The following is a 20,431-nucleotide window of genomic DNA, read 5'->3' on the forward strand; positions in this document are numbered from 1 at the left end:
TCGTGTTTTCCGATGGTGAAAGCAAACGAGTTTGGTCATGTGAGTCTTGTCCCAAACACATGGGAGACACAACACGCATGACAAATGTCTACGTAGTTTCACAACACGAGCGATGATAAATACACTCGAGAATGCATGTATCATCCTTGAAACATGTTCTGATTGGTTGAATCAGTCACATATCATGTACACACTGCCCAAGCATATAAAACCTAGAGATGAGCGGGTTCAGATCTCAGAGATCCGAACCCCCCCCGAACTTAGCGATCCGAGTCGGCTCGGATTTTTCCGCCTCACTCGGATCACAAAACGAGGCAAAACGTCATCATCCCACTGTCGGATTCTCACGGGTTTTGGATTGTATAAAAGGTCCCGCGATCGCCGCCATTTTCATTCTGGCTGTGGAGAGTGAAGAGGAAGGAGGAGACTGTGCTGTGCTTTGTTGTTGCTGTGCTGTTGCTGTGTGTTTAAGGGGCTGGCTACTGTTGTCACTTGTCAGGGGCTGGCTACTTAATGTCCATACTGCATAGGGGCTGGCTGGCTGTTGTCACTTGTCATCGGGGCTGGCTGGCTGTTGTCCACTCTGTCCATACTAGGGCTGGCTGCTGTGCTGGACTGTGCTGTGCCTGTTGTCCATAAGGGCTGTGTTACTCTATTTCCTGGGAGCTGTTCTGCAGACAGAAGAGGGGGGCTTCACGGCTACTGTGTCACTGCAGTCCATAAGGAGTGCTGCTGTGTTGTCCTGGGGGTGCTCTGTCCATCAGGGGTGCTCTTCACCCCCAGTGTGTGTGTGGGTGCATTACCCACACTTATCAGCAATGTAGCTGTGCAGGGGTGCTGCCTGTGTTGTTTATCAAGGGGCTGCTGCCGCGTTCAGGGGTGCTCTCCCCCCTGCAGTGTAAAAAAAATAAATGTGTGTGCGTGTTATCAGCAACGTAGCTACGCAGGGGTGCTGCCTGTGTCATTTATCAAGGGGCTGCTGCCTCGTTCATGGATGCTCTCCTCCCCAAGTGCAAAAATAAAAGAAATAAAAAAAATCTGTGTGTGTGCGCGTTAGCCACATTTATCAGCAATGTAGCTGAGCAGGGGTGTTGCCTGTGTCATTTATCAAGGGGCTGCTGTCTCGTTGAGGGGTGCTCTCCCTCCCAAGTGACAAAAAAAATTAATCCAATCAATGAATCAATGTGTTTTTTTTCTGTGTGTGCGCGCATTAGCCCCACTTATCACCAGCAACGTAGCTGCGCAGGGGTGCTGCCTGTGTCATTTATCAAGGGGCTGCTATCTCGTTGAGGGGTGCTGTCGCCACCAAGTGCCAAAAAAAAAATTAATCCAATCAATCAATGTGTTTTTTTTTCTGTGTGTGTGCGCATTAGCCCCACTTATCACCAGCAACATAGCTGCGCAGGGGTGCTGCCTGTGTATTTATCAAGGGGCTGCTGCCTCGTTGAGGGGTGCTCTTCCTCCCAAGTGCCAAAAAAAATGTTATCCAATCAATCAATCAATGTGTTTTTTTTCTGTGTGTTTGTGTGCATTTGTCCCACTTATGACCAGCAACGTAGCTGTGCAGGGGTGGTGCCTGTGTTGTTTATCAAGGGTCTGCTGCCTCATTGAGGGGTGCTCTCCCCCCCAAGTGCCAAAAAAAAATGAATCCAATCAATCAATCAATGAATGTGTTTTTTTTTCTGTGTGTGTGCATGTTAGCCATGACATCACAAATGCCTCAACTGAGATTTGCATAAACATTTTCAAAAGGCTAAAACTGTGTTCTCTGATTATAGTGTCCCTATTCCCTACCCATGGCCCCTCTACCTGAATTTCAGTGAGTCAGAGGTGCAACTCCATGCACCCGTATTCCAGAGTGCAGCTACTCCTCCTGTAGTCCAGGTCAGAAGATGTGTAGGGGGTGTGGTGATATGGACTAAAATGGAGCTCACATCCACTAAAGTGGACAATGAATCCCCAATCTAACAGGGAGTGCAGCTGTAATTTATACACAACACAGGATGGGATGACAATATAGGCTTGGGTATAATCTGTGGTGATGTATACATCATCTTCTTCACACAATATTAATTTGTACCCACTGGAATCCACCATTATAGGTGCCTCTGTAATTTTTGCACGTAATTGACAGTAAAGGTCTTTCTCATAGAATTTGTAGTCCATTTTGATGGACATAATCTTTTCCACAGTAGCAAACTAGCTAATTTCAACAGTTAACACACTTTGTTTACAGCAACTCTTTTTGGTTGCGTCCACAGCGAAATGCCACCAACGGTGGTGTTATTTGTCTATGTTATATCTGCAATAAAGTTATGCACATTCAAACCCCAGACATGGAGTGGAACGCACTCCACTTCCGGTCCGCCGCGTTCAAACATGCGGGAATGGTGGCTACTTAAGGGGGCTCAGGTAAGGTAGTTTGTGATGCTGTTCCTTGATTCTTTATGCTGCTGTTGCTACACTGATTGTTGTTGATATTGAAAAGGTCATGTCTGACCGAAACGTCGACATCTTTTCTGGAGTTACTATGTAAACATTAAAGCCTATTGATGCTCTGGTGGGTTCCCCTTTTCTCGGATTCTTGTGAGACTTGGTTCTATATAAGGCGCCGCGACCGGGACTCGGCACCATTTGTTACTCGGCACGCACGCTGTGCACTGCTCTGCAATAAGGTGGCTGTGTCCAGACTCCAGACTAGTGGCTGTGCTGTTAAGTGACATCTATAAGGGGCACACTGCACGCTGATGTATGCTGCACTACTCTGCTGATTAAAGTGGCTGTAGCCTGTGTCTGACTCCAGACACAAGTGGCTGTGCTGTTAAGTGACTGTGTGTAGGGGGGCACACTTCATGGCACGCTGATGTATGGTGCTCTACTCTGCTGATTAAAGTGGTTGTGTCCAGAGTCCAGACTCACAAGTTGCTGTGTGTACAAGGCATGCTGATGTATGCTGTGCTGTACTCATGCCCATCTGCTCCAGTGTAAAAAAAAGTAAAATAATATTTTTTTTTAAAGTAAAAAAATAATAAAAGTTTAAAAAAACTATTTTTTTGGTGCTGTATCCCACTGTGTACTGTATACAAGCACTGTAACTCCTTGGGCTATAGCCCTCTGTGTATACAAGCACTGTGACTCCTTGGGCCGTAGCCCTCTGAGTATACAAGCACTGTGACTCCTTGAGCCTTAGCCCTCTGTGTATACAAGCACCGTGATTCTTTGGGCTGTACCTCTCTGTGTATACAAGCACCATGACTCCTTGGGCTGTACCCTTCCGTGTATACAAGCACCATGACTCCTTGGGCCATAGCTCTCTGTGTATACAAGCAGTTTGACTCCTTGGGCCGTAAGCCTCTCTGTATGCAAGCACTGCGACTCCTTCTTCTGAAGCCCTCTGTGTATACAAGCACTGTGACTCCTTGGGCCATAGCCCTCTGTGTATACAAGCACCATGACTCCTTGGGTCATAGCCCTTTGTGTATACCGTATGCAAGCATCGTGACTCCTTGGGCCGTAACCCTTTGTGTATACTGCATACAAGCACTGTGACTCCTTGGGCCGTACCCCACTGTGTATACAAGCACTGTGACTCCCTGGGCTGTAGCCCACTGTGTATACAAGTACTGTGACTCTGCTGGCCGTACACCACTTTCCAAGGACAATTCCATCTTGCACTACCTTTCATTTCTGCCACTGCTGTGTGGCAATGTTTTATAGATTTGCTTTAAACTGCGGTGTCTGTGCTGCTGCTTTGTCGCTTAGTAACCAGCCAACTCACTGCAGCCTTTGGCCAATTTGGTGAAAACAATATTGTGAGCTGCGAGGTGGTCTAAATTGACTGTAAATGACTGGAAATTAATGTTATTGAGGTTAATAGGAACAAAAAAAAAACAAATTATGTGATTTTAGCTTTTTTTGTAAATTTTTATAAAAAATCCATATCCAAAACCAGTCAAGGCGGTTTGGCAAATCCAAACCTGGACCACAAATCAGAGCCAAATCCAAATCCAGCAAAAATGGTCTGGCGCACATTTCTAATCTATATACTATTAGCTACACATCCCTCTCTGCTTCAAGCACAGGACTGCTGTTTCCCAATGTCTTACTGAATAATGGAGAACTCCAGACTGTTTTTTTTTTAGTTTAAAATGATTTCCCTTCAACTAGTAAGTGACTCCAACACTACATGGGTTGTTAACATGCTTTAGTAGCACCAGAGAACTGTATTCAGATGAAGAGCAAGGGGCAGATTAATCAGTGATTACTAATAATAACACTTAAGACAAGCCATAACAATCCATTCTATCAAATGTAATAATTATGCAGCAAATAAATGACCTGCCATTAGATTATCTGTCTGACCAGTGACAGAAAAGATGGCACAACAGGACAAGTGGCGTAGAATATAAATTATCCGCCTAAGATCAGCAAGCATAGGGGTCCATTCAGAGCTGGCCTCTTACTAGGGATGGCCATCAGTGAGTAGTAAACCATTAATGGTAAGCATCAATAGCATGAAACCATCAACGTTGAACCACCGGTTTGCACCCATCAATGGCCATCCCTGCCATTTTGGTCTGTGGACCAATCAGATTTAGGGGTGGGGCTTAGTGACGCTCTGTTGGAGCGGGGCTTACCAGCGTGCGGTGGGGCTAAGCTCCATGCCCTTTGCATTGGGAAAAAAAAACTAAACCATCATTGATAGACAGCCATCAATCATGGAGAACCATCAAATAACCGACATTGATGGCAAAACAATCACCCATCGTGGCAAATCATTGATGACTCTTAACCATCGATGGTTGATGGCCAGCTGTATCTCTTACCAATGGCCAGAACTAACAAAACCTTCCACTAATGGTACATGGAATGTGCTGTCTTTATTGGGTGAGTAAAAGCACTGTCCCATCGGAAGGTTTACAGAACACAACTTCACCATAATTCACCATACCTCAGGGGTCGGGCTTATATTCCCGGATATATAACGTTCATACTGTTGACATGAGTATGGTCATAATGTCAACAGTGAACATATCGACAAGTTCATTATGTTGACATTTGCCATTTCAACATTCATCTTGATACTGATGAAATGTCAACATGATTCTTAAGGTAAATAAAACCCTTAACCTAACGCTAACCCTAACCCAAATGGTGACCCTAAAAGTAGCTCTAGCCCTAAAGGCCTTGTCAATATTTTCACTAGGTCGACATTTCATATGTCGACATGCTGTTCATGTTGACATTTTCCAGGTGTTGACATTTATGATGTCAACATTTTAACCATGTCAACATAATAAGTGTGATATTCTAGTTTCGACATAGTGAGTGTCCATATGACTGCATACCGTCTGACAGCGAATCACTGCTGTAATGCAGAGGGAAATTTGCTCAGTGACGTAAGATGCTGTCTGTGAGTAGTCAAAAACAAATAAATGTAACAGACTAGGGGGCCTATTCATCAACACTAAAATAACGTTTTTAAGGACATTTTCCTTAAATAACGTTATTTTGGTATTCATGTAGCCACTTAGCACAGGAGGTATCACAGATATCTCCTTGATAAGTTCCCCTGCGTTAATTTCCACACTCTCCATACATTAGTATGGGGATGAGGAAATTGTGGTATTCATCAAATTCCGAAAATTATAAATTTTCGGAATTTGATGCAATTACTATTCGCCACTGTGAGGTGGCGAATAGCAGGTGAAACTTACCTGTATCCGCGTGTGCAGGTCCCCCGACGAGTCCCTCCGGCGCTCTGCTCCGTCCTCAAGCTCCGGAGGCTGGTCGGACATGTGTGCTCCCCAGCGGAGCACAAGAAAGTTTAGACAAAAAAAAAAGTGTTGTTTTTTTTCTAATCTGTCATGTGGTCTGCTGGGAAACCACATGACAGACCAGCAGGACGGAGCCGACAGGTAAGTCAGGGGGGGGGGGAGGTGAGCGGAGGGGGGTGGGGGGAGGGTCGGGGGGGTACACAAACTTAACGCATCTGTAGGCAGTGCTGCGCATGCGCTGGTTATACAGATGTAACAGCGCATGCGCAGCACTGTCTCCAGATGCGATAAGGTAGTGTAGGCAGGGAAAAGTATCTATTTCCCGAAAAGCTGTCATCGCAAAAATTACAGCTTTTCGGAATAGATACTTATGGAGAGGTGGAATGATGAATTCCACCTATAATTAGCTAGAACTCCATGAGAGTTCTAAAGCTAATTATCTCCAGAGAATTTTTAGGTTTAATGAATAGGCCCCTAGCTCACAAATTTCGCCATTCTTGTTTGTTTTTGTTTTTCAAAATGACCTATAAAAGTGCTCTGCAAAATCTTTTCCAGACCCAGGTGGAAATGTACATGGTGTATAGTGAGATCTTCACTTCAGTTCACCCATATTCCATCTCTGTACACTACTCAGATTAGCCTAATTTCTGTGTTAATTATGACAGGAAGATGACATCAGGACGGCCATCTTCCCAGTAATAACTCACACAAAAATAGAAGGCTGATGTCACAAGACAGCATTTGCGCTGTGTCCTGCAATCTTGATCTTTTAGAAATTAACTTTTCAAGACCATCACGACCATTGGGCTTGCGACGAGACCCTCGTGGTAGGGTCTCATCTGCCGCAAGCCCTGGAGTGCTTTTGGCTCTATCATGGGAACGCCTCCGTCTGGCCAGACACGCACCCGGCACGTCCACCAAAGGGGGCGTGCTGTCACTCACCATCGACAGCACGCCCCCTTTGCAGCGAGACCCCTAGCGACGGCTTGTCCGTCGCTATCCGGGTCTCGCGCATGTGCACGACGGAGCCGGGTCCGTCGTGCGCATGCGCACTGGCCGAACATCGACCCGCTTGCGAGCGCTCAGAGCTTGCGAGCGGGTCTGAATCAGGCCCATAGTGCATTGCCTGTGGTCCTGTGAGATTGTTCAGATATTTTGGAGAGAAGTACAGTCTTATATAAATAATATATTAAATATCCCCTTTGAGATATCGATGGCCTGGGCGCTATGGAACCATTATTCCACCGCGACTCAACCGAGAATATCAAAGGGAAAACGTTTACTATTAGCTAGAGTTGCGGGAACAGCAAAAAAAACTATCCTGTCACAGTGGATCGATTCTAATTCTATTCCCTTAACCCTTATGTTACCAAGATTAATGTATCTTTATCAGATGGACTGGGTGGAAAGCTCACTTGATATTGAAAATAGTGCAAAACATTTTTTTGACATATGGCTCCCTTATATCAGTATTTTATCTCCATCTATTAAAGAAAATATACGTAAAGTAGTAATTATGACCACATGGTATAATACAGAGATACTCGAGAAAGGTCATCCACCATTCTGAGGGAAATTATATTGTTTAAAGCTCATTTTGTGGTGCGGGAGTGTTTTTGTACAATACAGTCACTATATGGTTCATGCTTTGTTCTATGTATTATTTTTCTGAGATGCTGACTACTAAGTGGAGAATCTGTCTTTTATTGTATGACATACATTTTAGTCTTTTCTATATTACTAACATAGAATTGTTATAATTATAAGTTATATTAAGAAATGTATTCTCTGTTTAAATTGTGTAATAATAATAATAAAAATATTATTCAAAGAAAGAAAAGTGGGCGCCTTTAGACCGGCATGCGTTCACTCTGCCGTCGTTCTCTAAGACATAGAGGGCGTCCTTAGAGCAGATAGTGCGATCATGGAATATGCATACCCGGCCCCTTTTGGCTGCGAGAGAGTATAGCTTAGCGTCCGGGTCTGAATCGACCCCTCAGTCATTCTGCATCTGATACATGTTGCTCATCAGGTGAATCTTATACCCCTTTTCCACCTAAATTCCGGGTCTGACCCGGAGTTGGAACAAAGTTCCTATCTGGATCAGACCCGGAATTTTGCCGGCGCCGACTCGGGATATTCCCAAGTCAGCGCCGCTCACACCGCAGTCTGGTCTGCATAGACCCGGCTTTTGCGGAGTGAAAGTGGTCGCTTGGAGATTATGTCATCTCCAAGCGCCACTGAAGCCGGACCAATCGGCCGGCTAGCAGCGCACTCCAGGTCATCGTGACCCGGAGTGCACTGTTCTCACAGCAGGGTTTCATTTTTTTTCTCTTTTTCTTTCTCTAAGCCCGAGGTGCAATGGCTTCAAACACCCAGTGGAAAACAGTGCAAAACTGTGCTGGGGGCATAGGACCTTGGACCCTCTCCAAAAGGAGAAGGCCCCCGTTACTCCCCAACTCCTCAGAGCCAAAAGGTCAACTGAGGAGAAAAGGGTCTTCGGATCTCCCCTCGCCGAAGCTTGAGGAGACCCCTTGAGTCCCCGACCCCCGGAGCCAAAAGGCCCCTTAGGGGGCAAGGGTCTTCAGACTTCCCTCCGCCTCACAGCTCGGGGTCGTCCCTTTCTCCCCAGGGTTGGCCGAAGCTTCCCCCTGGGGAACGAACAAAACCTTCAGCCCTCCCCAGAAGGAGAGGGCCATGGCTACAAGGGGAGAGGGTGGCCCATAAGGGTCTCACCTAAACCCCATCAAAACACGTGACACAACACACAAATGACATAAAAATGTGTGGTGAAGGTGCAAAAAAAGTGCAAACGCACGTGTAAAATAAATAAATAAGACCCCAGCCTTACAGGCCGCGGGAAAAATAAAAATTGTCCTTGCCCTAGCCAGAAGGCCGGGGCAAAGGAAAGGTGCAGACAGAAGTAGGTGAAGCGCAAGTGCAAAGTGCCGTACTAGTGCAGTGGGTGTGACCAATACCCGTGCATTTTCAGGCACCCCTGGCTCTGCCATACCAGGGGCACAGGCACCTCGGGCTTCAGGCTGCTCCCGGCCCTGGCAAGACCAAGTGTTTCTCCATTCCCTGCCAGGGTACTGGACCAACCACCCTTAAGAGAGTGAGTACTATGCCCCGGCCGTTCTCCGCTCCAACGCAGGGGCCTCCTTCGCCCCCTTTTAGGACAGCGGATACTAGCGCCGAGTGTTTCCCCACTCTCTACCAGGAGTCAGTCCTCCCCCAGCACAGTACTCCACAGGGTTTTTCCCCATTCTCCCCCAGAAGCGACATCCAAACCTCTGGAGGCAGGTACTCCACCCCATGTTTCCCAAGAACAGATACTACACTTGATCTTAACCAAAAGGCCGAGAAGCGATCACTGGCTGATACTTGTTAAAAGATCCACAGGTGGTGCTAATTATTTCATTTATTATACTGAGAAGAACATGTAGCACTAGTAAAATTCTATTATATTACTATTTCTACTGTGGTCATGGTATGTGCTGGGGAGGGGGATTTCCAGGTAGACGGAACACCCCTTGCGTTTGCCTATGCATGTGGAAGGTGGTAATGCAGCTTTAATTTTACATTGTGGGCCTGATTCTGAATCGGAGGCAGCTGTGGTCGTCTTTCCGTGCCTGCGACTTTATGCTAATGCCGCTACAAAGCCCTTCTCTGATGTACATCCATGTGTCTGAATCAGCAAGGACTGAGATGTCCACTCTCAGCGCCTATAGATGCTGCATTACTAGCTGGTCACTGTGTCTTTAGAAGCCGCCATCGGTCGCTGCATCAAACTTGCACCTGCTCTGTGGTAGATGCAGTTTATCCGTCTCAGTACAGCCTCCTATGTGAGCGGTTGAGCATCTCTGCACGCAACCGCTTTCAGCTACACGCCCACGACATACCCTTAACTTGTAACCTAATTAGTCACCCCCCCCATTACCTCTTAGTCGCCACCCAGAACCCCACAATATTTTTCAAAGACTTTGCATCCAAATCTGTACTGCGTCTCGCTATGAACACATGCACAGTTCGACACAGGCGCATGTGCATACAAAAAACATTGCTCCATTACCTCTGACATCGCCACTGTGTCCATCTCAGAAACAGGCCCAGTGAGGTCATAAAAAGTGGGAGGTGACTGCTCCACAACCACCAATCCGCTCATTTTAGGCATGACCCAGGTCAGATAACCCGGGTTGCACCGTTTACACTGCACCATTACCTGGGTCCATCCTGGGTCCAACCCTGGTAGCTACCTGGGTTGGATTGCAGGGCCACTTGACCCAGGTTATTTTTCAGGGACCCTTTTACACTGAGCTGCGACCCGGATAGACCCAGCAAAAACCCAGGTTTTTGCTCTGGTGTAAAAGGGGTATTACTTTAATCCAGTTAGAGAAAGACCAAAAAGTTGCCCTAAGCCATGCCTACCCTCCTGGTTTTCGCGGGAGGCTCACTATTTTTCAGGTAACCCCATGCAACCCCGGAAGGGTAGGCAGGTCTCCCGCATTCTGCCCACTTCCTAGTTAAGTGGGCAGAATGGGGAGAATTTCCGCGGCGATCGCGGGTCCCCTATTTAAATTAGAACCAATCGCAGGTGTTTATCACGAAGGGGGCGGATCTTAATTACGCGACTCGTCAGGCCCCGCCCCCATCGTGACCCACCTTCTTCTCCTCCCCGAGCTTCTCCCGGGAGGTGAAAAGAAAGGTAGGCAACTATGCCCTAAGCATAATTGGCTATTTCCAAGTATAAGGATACCAAATAAGCATATATTATGTAGGCTATGATGGACATATAGGGCCTAGAAATTATATTTACCCTATTGCCGCCATCATTATCAGATTTCTTTGTGGATCTTAGACAGATCTCTCTGTCAGCTTCTCTATCCATAGGGAAATCCCCAAAGATGTTACAGAACTTGGGGGCAGGATGTATCATGCATAGCATATTGCATGCAATACATCCCGCAGTGGCAAACACAGGATTTCTACAGGGGGGTTTCCAAATCCTTGATTTAGAGCGAGTGTGGCCAGTCCATGAAGAGGGCATAATTAGCACTTATCCAGCTTTAATATGTTACATACAAAGTATATTGTGTTGTATAATTCCAGCATATACAGGACCAGCGATCACAGCATGCCATTAGATGCGGCAGTAGGTCCATCATGTCTGAGCAGAATGTTATTTTTCAGATGTAGGCATCATTCCAGAGCATTGGAGCAAGTTCGGGAGTCTGAGGGACAGCAGAAGAACCTTGCCCTGCCCAAGGACATATATGTACATACTGGTCTCCTTATGTACTGGATAGTGTATTATATTATACAGTATTAATAAATAACCCTATTGATGGTCTATAGCAGTGCACCCCTAACAGTGCATGTTTTCCACATCTCCTAGTTGATGCAGAGGTGTATTTATTACTGGCTGACACATTTTAAAAGATCCACAGGTGGTGCTAATCATTTCATTTGTGATACTGAGAAGAACATGCAGCACTAGTAACATTCTATTATATTACTATTGCTATTGTGGTCATGGTGTGTGCTGGGGAGGGGGGTTTGCAGGCAGACGGAAACTCCCCCCTGCATTTGCCTATGACACTTATCGTACGCATAGCAATGCTTATTAACGCTGCATACATGTATAATTACCATTATAAACGCAAAGGACAACTCTTTCAATAAGAGCTGTCCTTTAGCAGGCGCAGCATCGGTCACCGCATATGCTGCGGAGGCGGGGGGGGTTGGGGTTGGGTCTCAGAGAGGGATCTTTTGGATCCCATAGGCTTCTGTAGGCAATTCTAATAAAATAAATGAACAGCGCTGTGGATATCAAATCATATAAAAAAAACTGCACGTGCCCATATAAAGCATAGTTGCCTGCTTGTAATTTCTACTCCCCAGGAGATGTCCGGGGAGGAGAAGCAAGTGAGTTGAGATGGGGGCGGGGCCTGATGGTTCATGTCATTAAGCCCCGCCCATTCTTGGTAAATAGCCGCTATTGGCGCACATTTACATAAGGGGCAGGGCTAAATGACGCGATTCATGAGGAATTGCGTCATTAAGACCCGGCCCCTACACGGGGACCCGCGATCGCCGCAGAAATTCTCCCCATTCTGCCCACTTCACTAGGAAGTGGACGGAATGCGGGAGAAGTGCCTACTCTTCCGGGGGTGAGGGGGATTACCCGAAAAATCGAGAGCCTCCCACGAAAACCGGGAGCGTAGGCATGTATGATATAAGAACAAATAACATTATGCCCATAAACATACACTAATAATTTGAAATAATAAAAAAGTGAATACAAATATGACTGTGTATAAATATCTTCTTTGTATTATTCTAATAATTTTTATATCAAATCTCAGGAGTATGACAGGGGATGCTCTGCGTGCACGTCGCTGGCATGTAGCAGGTACGAGCAACAGGCGGCTAACTGAAAGCGAGGTCCGTACAAACATGAACCTACTAATATGCTGATAGGTGCAGAAATCCGGAGAAGCCCTAACGCATTTCTTCCATATAGGGATTTTTTCATAGGGGCACTCGGCTACACTGGAGACACCGCTTGTCCATCAGTAGGAAGCGAGCATTGGGGGAGGAGTGTAGCGCCGGTATTTGGAATAGGTCCGACCAGGGATGGACTGGGGCTGTAGATCAGCCCTGGCAGTCCGCCCTGTGCGCTCACTCGTGAAGGGGGCATGGTTGCTCACAAGTGAGGTTATGGAACTGATAAATTAACTCACCATTGGATATTTAAAAGCGACCACCCGGAAAAGTAGGCAAGTCTCCTGCACCTCCCTCCATTGCCAGCATCCCCCCACGGCCCCCCTCCACCCGCTCCTAGGGGTTAAAGTGGGCCGGAATGGGGCGGAACTGCGTTCCAACGCTTCTATTTGGAGACGGAACCAGTTCCACCTCCTCTGACTCACCTCAACCTGGCACTGCAGGGAGGTTCCATTTACCGAGCGCCCACTGAGATTTTGTTACCAGCGGGCGCCCAGCTCCAATGGCAGCTGGAAGCTAGGGATCACTCTTGAGCTATGGCTTCCCCCACGGGCACTATGGGAGAGATGTCATGACGTCTCTCCCATAGTTCAGAGGAGCAGCTATAACGAGCGGAGGCAGCGGACGCAGGAGTGGGGCTTAAGGTAAGTATTGTTTTTGTTTTTTGTTGTAAGCGGATTCACTATAGGGGGCATAACTTCTGGGGGCACTACTACTAGGGGCATTACTACAGGGGACATTGCTATTGGGGGCACTACTACAGAAGGCATTACTAGTGGGGGCATTACTTCTAGAGGGGGCATTACTACTATGAGGGGCACCACTCCTGGGGGTTCTGCATAACAAGCACTACCACTACTGTGGGCTCTGCATAAGGGGCACCACTACTGGGGGCACTGAATAAGGGGAACCACTACTGGGGGCACTGCATTAGGGGCACCACTACTGGGGTCACTGAGTAAGGGACACTACCAATGTGGGCACTGCATAAGGGGGCACTACCACTACTAGTGGCACTGCATAAGGGGCACCACTACTGGGGGCACTGCATAAGGGGCACCACTACTGGGCCACTGCATAAGGGGCACCACTCCTGGGGGCACTGCATAAGGGGCACTACCACTACTGTGGGCTCTGCATAAGGGGCACCACTACTGGGGGCACCACTACTGGGGGAACTGCATAAGGGGCACTGCATCAGGGGCACCACTACAATGGGCATTGCATAAGGGGCACTACTGCTGTGGGCATTATGTGTAAGGGTACTATTGCTGTGGGCATTGTATAAGGGGCACTACTACTGTGGGCATTGTGTTTAAGGGACACAAATGTGGGCATTGCGTAAAATGGGCACTGCTGTGTATCATACATGAATAAGGGACACTACTATGTGATGTAATGTGAATCAGGTGAATCAAGATTGTGCTACTGTGTGGTGTAATTTGAATTGGGAATACTAACGTGTGACCACGCCCCTTTTGAGAGCACACTCTTTTGAGACCAGCCTACGGTGCACGCTGTCACTTTTTTAAAAAAGCGCAGAGTGTGGTGGTGAGTTCCACCACTTCTCTAGGACCACTTTAAGCACTGCCCACTCGCCATCCCCGCGGCCCCCCTCCACACGCTCATAACCCCCTCGGCCACCCACATATAAGACACAAGTGGGCAGTCTGGGGGGGGGGGGCAATGCGCAATGCGTGGTGAATCGTGTCATCATAGCCCCAAACCTCTATACAATGTCTGTTTTCTCACCACTGTATAGCGGGGGCGGAGCCACGATGACACGAGGGGGCAGCAAAGTAGGCAAGTACACTTTACAGCTACAGCTGGACGCGGCTGTTATTTATTCTGCCAATCACATGAACTTTTAATTGATGCTGGGGCTGCATAATTTTCTATGTTTTCCAGCTTTATTTATATTGAAAATGTTGATGCATATTCTGTACCTGTTGACACCTCCTTATTTTTCAGTATACTGATATGATTCTAATTGTTGTGTCACAGCCATATTTGTATTCAGTCTTTTTGGGGCCTATTCATCATCACTTATTTTTTTACAAAAGCAGGTGAAAATTAACATTTTCACATACTTTGTAAAAATTAAGTGTCAGGGCCATTCATCAAGTTCCGAAAAAGCATTGATGGTGTTACTGAACTCCATCCTGAGATGGCGTTCAGCCACCGATAATCTTCACAGGCTGCTGTTTACACGGCAGCCTGTGAAGATTTACATGCCAGCCACAGTAGATCCCCCTCTACTGTGTTTGCAGCACTCCAGAGCCCCGTAGCTGAGAGCTCAGGGGCACCGCAGACATGTGGCCCGGACTCACCGACAGAAGACAGGTGAGCCGGGAGGAGAGGATGCGGCTGCAAAGGGGGAGGGATCGGAGCCCGCGATGTCGCAGGGAGGGGGGGCGTATTGGGCACACAAGGGGGGCGTATCGGACAGCACTGTGGCCGGATCGGACACCGGAGGATGCGGGGGGAGAGGGGGTGAAAGACAGCGGGGAAAGAGAGGTGAGAGACATGCAGCAGTGAGGAAATCCTTGTGGATGCCTGAACTGCAAGGGAAAAGTATCACTTTCCCGAAAAACTGACACTGCAAAAAGAGCAGCTTTTAGGAAGTGATACTTTTGTTAGTGAGGCATGGGTATGCTGTCAGAAAGCCGACGGTCGAAATACCGACTGCTGGCTACCCGACTGTGCAATCCCGACAGGGGTCCAATGATAGGCGTCGAAATCCGGCTGCCTATCATTATCCCCGGCATACCGAACGAAGGTAAGCCGCAGGGGGGAGGGTTAGGGGCTCCCAGGGGACACTTAGGGTTAGGCACCCCTCCAGGAGGGTTAGGTTTAAGCTAGGGAAAGGGGGAGTTAGGGTTAGGCACACCCAGGGGAAGTTTAGGGTTAGGTTTAGGTTTAGGCTGCGAGGCTGCGGGGATGGGGGGAATGGGGGGGTTAGGTTTAGGCAATTACGGGGTGGGTTACGGTTAGGCACCCTAAGGGAGGGTTAGGGAGGGGGAGAGGGTTAGTTCTACTTACCTTAATTACCTGGCGTGATTTTCACTGCTGCCGGTCTTCCGGCATCGGGATTTGAACCGCCGGACTATGGCCCTCATTCAGAGCCGCTCGCTATTTGCGGTCGTTCGTTTTCTAAAAAGGGGTGGCTATTCAAATGAACCGTTCGCACTTTGCGGTCTGTTCACGCCTCTAAGTCTGAACGAGCGAGCAAAACATGCGAACGTAAATTTGGAAAATACGCCCCCTGGCCGCTCGCACCATACGTCATGTCCGCTATTTATTAGATTAATCGAGTACATCGACCAGCGTATGAACTGCTCACTATTCTTGTGGTTGGTTTTTTCAACCACTATTTTGCGAGCAGTTCTGAGTTAAAAAAAACCAAGTGACGTGGTCAATGACGCTGCTGGATTAATTATGCACTCCCTTAAAACGCCCGTTTTGACCTTTAAGCACGCCTGCGATCGGATTTCCACTCCCCGTTTTCAAGCACCTTCCCCTGTTACCACCCACATACGCCTCATTCTGTCACTCAAATTAGCAGGCATTCGCTATTTTGCGAGCACATGAATTTCGACCGCACTGACTGGTTCGCGCATGCGTATAACGATCCGTACGCATGCGCAGTTGGGCAAACATCGCTCGGAGCGAACGAGCTGCCGCTTACGAGTGGCTCTGAATCAGGCCCCATGTCCAGTGGTCATTCATACCGATCCCACATGATGAATACCTCCAAAACATTGTTTAAACTCGCATCGAGTATAAAACATAATTACCACTAGTGATAATTATATCATGATGAATAGGCCCTTAGTATTTTTAAATTATTGGGGGTATATTTACTAAAGGTCGATTTCAATTGATTTTAATCGATTTAAAATCGATTTAAATTGACCTTTAGTAATTATACCCCTTAGTGTATGTTTATGTGCATAATAAATTGTGTTATTTGTGTTTATATGGGTAAATTTGCAATTTTTTTTGTATGATTTGACATCCACAGCAGTGTGAATTTATTCTATTACTGTTCTCTCCTGGCTAGCAACCATTTATCTGCGTGGAACTGTGTATATATATATTAAGAAATATTTGGGATTTTATGGGGCTTATTCATGATGGGTCCGAACGGACACCGATAATTAACATTCTAACTCACTGCGAATCCGGAGCAATTCATCATTGCTCTGGCGCGATAACAGCTGATGCGAAATCAGCTGTCCCCGCGAGCAGCTTCACTGCTCCTTTTCAGAGCAGCGAATCTTTTCACAGCTACTTTCGGGGCAGTGACGGGAGTGTGCATGCATGACCTACAAGTCACAAATGTGCACAAGAGCCCCGACGTCCGGCGGAAGGAGCCAGACAAGGGCGGAGGAATCCTAAAGGGAAGGGAAGGAGCGGGTTGCGATCCACAAGCGGGAGCATTCGCTATCTAAAGATGGAAAATGCTCCCGCACTCAAGCTCCAAAAATATAGTATTTTCGGAGCTTGATGAATTCTGTCCCCATACTAGTGTATGGTGACAGCGGACTATTCCGCAAAAGGAAGGTAAGCAGGAGATACCTGCTTTTGTAAAAATAAGTGATGATGAATAGGCCCCTATGTAATTTATTCTCCATTAAGGGCCTGTAGCTATTTTTCTTAATTTCTGTAGGCAATGGGAGCTATAGATGGCTTTAACTATCAGGTTTAAGCTCTGGAAATCATTGCTTTCTGGAGCTTGATACATATGGGGAATGCTGCAAACCTCTGTAAACTGCAGTTGTCAGATTTTTTACCACATTTTACTCTTGGTACATCCCGCAAGGGGAAGTCCACATTCTCCCATGAATCTTAACCTAGTGATTCAGTAGCTCTAAACCAGGGTTGGGGAACATTATTCGTGGGCCCAGTGCAGGCTACGCCCCTCTGTATGATATCACATACAGGGCGGGGTCTCAATCGCCGGCGATTACAGCAATGCCCGGAGCATCCTGAGGATGCTGCTGGAAGCTGTAACAGCAGCGGTGTAACCATCTGAAGTGTCCTAAGGAAGCTCCAGTCGGCGGCACTGCTGCATAGATTCTGGCTGCAGGGTGCCATTCTAGGCATCCTGCTAGCTAGATAAGGCTAGCAGAAAAAAGCTCAGAGGGCCAGACCAAATGATTCCACAGGTCTTATACGGCCCCTGGGCCTGAGGTTCCCCATCCCTGCTCTATACCATACAGTGAGTAATGTGAATGGTCACTTTCTTGGAACCCAAAGCTGTCATTCACATATTGAATAAACTTAAATTTAAGTCCACTCAGCCAAAGATCTGCCTACCAGAGATGTAAATTGAAGTTGGCAAGAAGAGACAGTGAGGCTCATTTACTACAATGTGTGGCTACACAGCACATTTAGGGCCTGATTCAGAGCTGAACGCTCTGACCAGAGCGCTCGCTCTGAATCAGGGCCGTCCCAGCTAAATTTGGAGCGGCCTCCTGGCCGCTCGCATAGCTGTGGGTGACCACCCACAGCTTATGCGAGCGGCCAAAAAGATGGTCGCGATGGCATCGCGACCATCGGGCTTGCGACGAGACCCTGCGGTAGGGTCTCGCTTCCGCAAGCCCAGGAGTGATTTTGGCTCTATCAGAGCCAAAATCACTCCCACTGACATCATTACTGATGTCAGTGGGGCCGGACTCAGACGGTAGTCGTTCCCATGGGAACGCCTCCGTCTGGCAGCCACGCTCCCGGCACGCCCACCAAAGGGGGCGTGCTGTCAATCAACATCGACAGCACGCCCCCTTTGGTGCGAGACCCGGAGCGACGGAGAGCCCGTCGCTATCCGGGTCTCGCGCATGCGCACGACGGAGCTCCCTCCGTCGTGCGCATGCGCAGTGGAGCAACATCGACCCGTTTGCGAGCGTCCTTTGCTCACAAACGGGTCTGAATGACCCCCTTAATTCTGTATCTATCTGCCTATAGCATGCATCTATTCACCTATTGCATGGTATCACCACTTTCCAGTTTGGGAAGTATTCCTACACAGATAATGAGAATGTGCATGTTGGAAAAAATATTTAAATTTTACATAACTGTATTGTGACTTTAGTAGTTGTTCAGAAAAAAAATGCACTTTGTAGTATTAGCAGAGTCTGCTTGGTATACAAGTCATCTCGAAGACTGTATGGGCAGCAAATTATCTGCCTGTGTTTTTTTTTTTTGCATGTACAGAGAGCTAGGGATGACCAGTGCAGCCTTGTTCCTCCATCACACTGAGCCAAATGCTGCATGCCCCACAGACTGGTACCTTATGCAAAGCTATGTGTAACACTGTATAACCTGGCAGAAATAAGTACTTGACATTACAAAACAGTATTTGCAGTGGAGGACCACAGTTTATTACATTTGTAAATAATAGAGCCGGCTTGAGGGCCATTTCAGCGGGGGCGCCCATCCAAAGGGGCACAGGCCATGATTCAGAGCCGCTCGCTCTGAATCAGAGTGTTTTTTTTTTTTTTCTTTGGAGCGGCCTCCTGGCCGCTCGCATAGCTGTGGGAGACCAAAATCGTCAGCCGCTCCCATTTGGTGCGAGACCCAGAGTGACGGAGCGCCCGTTGCTAGCCGGGTCTCGCGTATGTTCACTTCAGAGCCAGCTCCGGCATGCACATGTGCAGTGGCCTATCATCGACCCGCTCGCGAGCGCATAGCGCTCGTGAGCGGGTCTGAATCAGGCCCACAGTGCGGCTGCCCGGGTCCGGGACTGATCAAGACTGATGGGCCTGAAGACAAGAGCAGCATCAGCAACACTACGTGTGCTAATTTCGGGCCCGGGCAGCGTTGGGCTTTACTGGATGGTTCAGACATGACCCACAGGGCCGTAACTAGGGTAGTAGTGCGACCTGTGCCATGGCACAGGGCACCGCAGGGCAGGGGGCGCTGTTCGTGCCTGACAATTTTCCTGTTTATTATCATTCTTCATACTAGTAGCTTCCTCTTATTTTATCCCCAGCATCTCCTGGAATCCCCTATCTCTTCCCTGGCCCTTCCCCATGAGACCATGGCCCTTTTTCGAGTTTAAAAAATAGGGGGGGGCGCCAATGCTCTTTCTGGCACAGAGCACCAAAAGTCTAGTTACGGCTCTGGTGACCCGGGCTGTGACCTACAGTGGCGCGATAGCTTGACATCATAGGTCACACAGTCACAAGCCGTCCTACCTGCACAATGCTCTGTCTGCAGTGACTTAGAGCTCTATGTATTAAGCCTAGGAGAGAGATAAAGTGGACGGAGATAAAGCATAGTTACCATCTCTCCCTGATTGTCAGAGAGACTCCCTGAAATAGTAGCAATCTCCCTGTCTCCCTGAAGAGTCTAGCAATCTCCCTGATTACACCTTACCCCAATTATGAAGTTGTTATATACAATAAAAAACAGATATATACATTCAACTGAGATCATTAGTATCATTTCCCTGCATTGGCTATAAGGCACAATGATCCCTATGGCTACATGCATTTTCTGAAAAGTATCAGTGTGTTTTCATCACCAAGTAGATTTTAGTAACTGCTTTGGGGCTCAATTACATTTGTATGTAAATCAATTCCATGACACGCCTCTCAGAGCCATATACAGTACACCCACATTACCACTGCGCTCATAGTTGTTACTTTCACAATCTCCCTCAAAAGTAGTCAAGTATGAGGTAAAGTACCAACCAATCGAGGTGTATGACACCATCTGCTGGATTTGCAATCCCATCACTGCGACTGAGGTCACAGGCTGGGATCACCATCGCTTGCTGAGGCTGGCCGGCTTGCGAGGCCAGAAAACTGCATCCGTGGATGCAGCCCCTGGCCTTGCCACTCCCAAAAAATGGGGAAAACATGCCCCCGTTTCCAGGAATGTCGGCAATCCCTGCCTCTGCCTGTCATTCAAGCAGAGGCATAGAAGGCAGTCGCGCACGCAGGGGGGTTCTGAGTACCCAGAAGCCCCCCTGATAGACTTGAGAGCAGGTACAATATTCTTAAGCGCCGACCCACCTCATGGAAAAATGCTGCGATTCGCGGGTCAATCAGGAGGAGACGAAGCCAATATGACCAGATTCTATTACAATCGCATCATTTGGCTCCGCCCCCTCCCGATTGACCCGCATTCTGCCGCTAGGGGGA

General features: G+C 47.8%; 1 protein-coding gene and 1 pseudogene across 1 annotated transcript in view; both read right to left on the reverse strand.

The window, feature by feature from the left end:
• The window catches only part of ST6GALNAC1 (ST6 N-acetylgalactosaminide alpha-2,6-sialyltransferase 1), a 206,240-nt gene that overhangs the window by 182,861 nt on the left and 2,948 nt on the right, over positions 1-20,431 (reverse strand). The window lies entirely within an intron of this gene.
• LOC148474702 (U2 spliceosomal RNA) lies at positions 9,027-9,148 on the reverse strand (annotated as a pseudogene).

This window comes from Taudactylus pleione, unplaced genomic scaffold (assembly GCF_031769625.1).
Source record: "Taudactylus pleione unplaced genomic scaffold, aTauple2 ptg000817l, whole genome shotgun sequence".
NCBI classification, from domain to species: Eukaryota; Metazoa; Chordata; class Amphibia; order Anura; family Myobatrachidae; genus Taudactylus; species Taudactylus pleione.